Source organism: Meles meles, chromosome 2 (assembly GCF_922984935.1).
Source record: "Meles meles chromosome 2, mMelMel3.1 paternal haplotype, whole genome shotgun sequence".
NCBI lineage: Eukaryota > Metazoa > Chordata > Mammalia > Carnivora > Mustelidae > Meles > Meles meles.
Window position 1 is genome coordinate 201,173,069 of NC_060067.1, and position 5,705 is coordinate 201,178,773.

Below are 5,705 nucleotides of genomic sequence, written 5' to 3' on the forward strand. Positions count from 1 at the left end.
GGTGGCCCAGATGATTGGCAGATGATTGTCAACGTGTCTCTTGGGAGTTTAGAGATAAAGGAAATTTCTAATGGAATTTTTGTATGTTAAAATAGACTTACAGGATCCTGCAGTGGGCTGGAGGGTATGGGCCAGGATTGTCTTTTGCCCTTAATAGAAGTAACATGGCGGGGGGGGGGGGGGGGCAGTTGTCCCTAGAGAATAGTCACTCTGCCTGTTTCAAGGACTTGTCAATGGGCTGTAGGTAGTAAGAAAATTTAGTAATTTTTCTTCTGCCTTTGTTTCCCACATCATCACCAGCCTTTGTGGCAGGAAAAGGCTTTAACCTATCCAGAAAACACTGATAACCTATACTAAATTGCAGTTTAAAGACATCTAGTCACAGCTCTGTTTTACAGGGTTTGAAACCTCAGGGAACAAACCAGTTTTTTTAGGATTAGGGACCAAAAAGGCCAGACATTGCTGGCATACTGTAATTTTTAATAGTTTCTATACCAATGTTTATTTATAATTTGAGTCATCTGAAATGTACTATGCTGTTGTGGGTAAGAAAATGCAGAAACTGCAAAAGAGAAAGTTTGTCAGGGATCTAGGAGGAGCCAAGCCATCTTAAGCTTCCCATATATCCCTGATTATTCATTACATCTACAACCATTCTTTGCACCACTACCTCCATCCCCCATTTTTTTCTGATGCAGAAGCAGACTGTTGCCATGTGACAAAGACATGAGGATGGCAAAAGTCTGGCAGTGAGTGGTCATTTTTGCAGAAGCAAAAAAGGACTTTACCTACAATTGCCACAATTTTACAAGTATCATATAAAGAAGGCTTTGGTAGTATAGAGTTGTGTCTATTGTAATTTGTATATCAAATAAGCCTAATTAATTTGGCAAACACTTTTGGGATATTCCAGATTAAAGACTTTTTTAGAATTTGATTTTCAGAAGTTTGTCAAAAAGTTTTATTGCACTTCTCTAAATACATTCATAGATTATTATGAAACCTAATATTTAAAAAGCAAAGAGATATATAATCTTATGAAAAGCAGACCAAACATCTAAGAAAACTTTTTTAAACACAAAACCAAATTTTGAAAAACATTTTTAATAGGTTTACTTTAATCTTAGCTAGCTTGATTATACATTAATTTTTTCCAAAGATTTTCTTTCCCACACAAACCTACTGTAATTCTCTCAACATTTTGATTCTTTTTTCCCCCCTCTTTAATCCATCCTCATTTTAGGACAAAATTATTTTGACTATAACTCTATCATAACTTTTTAAACTGAAGATATCTTATTTTCCTGGCATACAGAGTTGCTTCCCTTATTAATTATATATAATAAGATTTCTAAGGGTTAAAAATTATTATTCTGGGGCGCCTGGGTGGCTCAGTGGGTTAAGCCTCTGCCTTCGGCTCAGGTCAAGATCTCAGGGTTCTGGGATCGAGCCCCACATCAGGCTCTCTGCTCAATGGGAGGCCTGCTTTCCCCTCTCTCTCTCTGTCTGCCTCTCTGCCTACTTGTGATCCCTCTCTCTGTGTAAAATAATAAAAAAAAAAAATTATTATTCTAATGAGAACTAAAAAGCAAGCAATTGTAAATGGTCTGGCATATAAGCATGTTTTTTTCATAGCAGCATTTTTAAAAAATTCAAATTTATAAATTTTATAATTTCTAGAAGTATATGCTTTTTTTCATTTTCCACTATAGCATTAATATGTGCAAATTTTTTTCTCCATAATAAGAAGCCAAAAGAAGAAAAACCTATGCTTAGTAATTCATGTTTTAGTATTTTCTTTTATTTGAATATGATTTAGACATTTGATGAGTTATCAAAAATATTTGGGGAAACTTTTTTTATATTTACTTGAACCTTTTCATTTAATTTAGTTTTTTAAAGTTGTTTAGATTATTAAAGGTCAGTCATTCATTATCCGAAGGTATTTTTTTGTTGTTGATGTATTTTTTTTTTTTTAAGAATTTATTTATTTGACAGACAGAGATCACAAGTAGGCAGAGAGGCAGGCAGATAGAGAGGAGGAAGCAGGCTCCCCGCCAGGCAGAGAGCCTGATGTGGGGCTGGATCCCAGGACCCTGGGATCATGACCTGAGCCGAAGGCAGAGGCTCTAATCCACTGAGCCACCCAGGCGCCCCTTGTTGTTGATGTATCTTATAAAAGATAAAATGAACTCATTTGGCCAGTAAACGAAGGTAGAATAAAAGCTTTATATTTCATGGTAATAACTCTAAAATAGGCATGTTTTTAATTAAACCATGAATCTTCAACTAGCTTTTACATTGAATATTTTTCCAGATCATGTGATTTTGGAAAACATTTGAGTTAGTTTCCTGCTTCATGAGTTTTAGAATGCTAGGGCTTTTGAAAACATACTTCCCCTCAAACCAACTAGAGCTCTTTCAGAAATTAGTTTCACCAATACAATCTAGAGGTAGGACCACATTTATGATACCTATATGGACACATGTAAACGTGTAGACTCAAACAGAACTTGTGATTTAAAATCACTCCGCAGGGGCAGTATTGTAGCCAATGAGGTTTACCCGAGGCGTGATTATTGCTAATTAAAATCACTGCCTGAAAGAGGTATAGAATTTATTATAAACCTTCAGTCTGAGTTTCTTCTTTAAGTATATGTAATAAGTCAAGGTTATTTCTCTAGATAACTAAAGAAAAGCTTTCTTTTAATATTTGTGGAGAACACTTAACATTTGTATCTATTTTTCATAAGCCAAGCTTTAAATGGCCTTTTCCCCTTGTTTTTACTTGATAAGAATTATCTCCTTGGAATTTGCATTTTTTTTTAAATAAATGGACTAAAGAGTGCCTGAACAAGACCAGGCAGAACACAGAATATTTACATTTTAAAGGTGCAGGGAAAATGTAAACAATTTTTAGGACTTCTATTCACTTCAGGACAGAATTTTTATAATACTTACAATGCCTTTTGAAATAAATAGGGTGGGTTATGGGATTGGTAAGAAGGACTGATGATCTTTGAAATGTTTCTGGAACCACACCTGTGATTCTGTAGAACCTAGAGTTGTAAAACAAGGACCAATGTTTTTAATTTTTCAAAGGATTGGGTTGTCATCTAAATGATATCAAATGACTGACATTCCCATTTACTTAGGAAAACATCTTGATTTCCTCTGGATATATTTAGCTTAGGGGAAAAGGCCCGAATATTTTTTATCAGCCCCTGAATAGTAGTTTCCAGTTTGTCCAAGTTTCTGAGCATAAAGTGAGATATCCCCAGTATGGAAAAAAAAAAATTTGTTTTTTTCATCCTGAGGGAATGGTTGACCTAAGAAAGCAGGATTTAAGATAGAAAGCTTACATTCAGTATCAACTAAAATTTGGCAAATTAATTAATTATTTATTTTTATTTTAGTTTCTCCTTGGCTGTTTAAAGGAATTACGGTTTTAAGGGAAAGTTTACAAGAGGAATTACGGTTTTAAGGGAAAGTTTACAAGAGGATCCATCAGAGTCCTATCAGCTCTGGGAGGGGTCCAGTTGGGGAACACTTCCTTGGAGCTCCACAACTGGAGAATTTGCTTGGGGCCTTGGAAGACAGTCTTTTTTCAGTGCCCCAGTGGATTACAAATTAAACATGGATCTTTAGACCATCATTTTGATGGTGGATCCCTAGAACTGTGAAATGTGGTAGAACCAGGTGTTATTTTAGGTCTCTGGTCTTGGAGCTATTGTAGGTGTAAACCAAACAGTTTGACAGATTTTTTTTTTTTTTAATTTATGATCCTGTTCCAAGGTTCTTGAAAAGTGCTCAGCTCCAGCCATTAGTTCAATCAAGCCTGTGGTGTCCCATTTTTTTCTTCTCCCTTCTTATTGACCCACTAATCACAGGGACCACCCATTCATAAATAGAGCGGCTAGAGCAGATTTGATCTTAATTGTGGATATGGGATCTGGATGCTGTAGCAAGGGGCCTCCCAATGGGCTTCCAAAAGTCTCTCACAGAGTCCTTTCTTTTGTTTGAATGTTTGAGTAATAAACCAGTCAGTACAGGTAGGGAAGACCCTAGCGATGCTTTTAAAAGATTAGCTGACATTCTTTGAGTTCTTTTTGGTCCATAAGATGACCATATTAGAAAACACCTTCCTTAGATTTATGCCATTCTGCTTCCATTTTTGGACATCTTGAGGTCCTGTCAACATATGTTCAAGCTGATAAAGATCAGGTAGTCTGAGTCATAGGTACTGCTATGATTTTAAATTATTAGATAAACTTGTAAGGCTTCTCCCTTGGCTTTGGAAATTCCTTAGTTGTGGCGCTTAACTCCATTTTTGTCCAAGGACTGAAAGATACCTGAGGATTGCCTATAAACTCAGGTGGTTTTATTTTAAAAGGTAACTGTTCTTACATGGAGCACTGGGTGTTGTACAAAAACAATGAATACTGTTACGCTGAAAAAAATAAATAAATTTAAAAAAAAAAAGAAAGAAAAAAGGTAACTGTTCAATAGCCTCTACAGGGCAGAAAGGCAGTACAGACAGAAAAATACAAGACTCTGGGTACTCAGATAAAGGATTAAGGGGAGTAGTAACCAATATTTTGGGCCAGGGTTTGTGGTGTATCATGTGGATTGATTTGCAGATACTGTAATATCTTTGCATCCCTAAAATAAATCATATTGAATTATGGTGAATGATTATTTTAATGTATTGTTGAATTAGACTTAATACTTTGTTGAGGTTTTTGCATCTATATTCATCAAGGATATTGGGATATATATATATATCACATACCTACCTTATGTTTACTTCTTTTTTCAAAGGTTTTGTTGTGTTTTTTAACTAGGAATACATTTTTCTGACTTTGAGTCTTTCTATCGGTTTCTATGTACGAGGTAAGTCAGTCTCATGTCCTGATACTGGAAGTAGTGGACTTGTGTAGCAAGCATTCTGCAGAACACACTTTCTCCTGATCACCAGAACCAGGCACTCTAAGGCACCCTTGTGTCTGCTGCATGCATCCTCCCGTTGCGACTCGACTCCAGATACTGTGGACGTGCGGGGGGCTGGCTAAGAGGGTTGGTTCTACTAGCCGCAAGTGCACTGCTTGTCAGGTCTCACCCCTTACCTGCAAGGGTCAGAAGCTGCCTTAATTGTTTACTGGTTCTGCCTGGGGCTGTTTACTATATGTGAAGTACAATAATTGCTTCAGGGGAAGGCTGGTTGCCACTGAGGCTGCCCGGCAGGTGTGGTAAAGCAGGAGCTACTTTCAAGGGGCACTTGCCAGTGTGGACATGCTGGGTGACATGGCCTGTGAGGGAAGACAGATTTGAGGTGCGTGGTGATAAAATCATTTAGTGAAAGAGTTTCAGGCCTGAACTCACAGCTATCTGGCCAGCTCTGTTTACAAGAGGGCAAGAAAAATGGTGCCTTATACCATATCTGGTCTTGAAAAAATTCCTGCATATTCCAGCCCTGGTAGCACACAGCCTAAAATCAGTGAAGGAAACTTTTTCACATCTAACCCAGGTGCTTTAAAACTACTGCTTCTGTTCTAGGTCTCCAGCTGAGGGACATGCATGCTGGCCCCTTAGGAGCAGAGTCTCCATTTTCTCCAGCTCTCTTGCTGGATTTCAAAGCCAGATGTTATAAGGGGCTGTTTTCCCTTGCAGGTCTGTAGGGCTCAAGGTAACCTTTTTTTTTTCTT

The 5,705-nt window shown here is 37.3% G+C and overlaps 1 pseudogene; it reads left to right on the forward strand.

The window, feature by feature from the left end:
• Positions 1-2,525: 2,525 nt before the first annotated feature.
• LOC123937718 lies at positions 2,526-2,654 on the forward strand (annotated as a pseudogene).
• Positions 2,655-5,705: the final 3,051 nt, after the last annotated feature.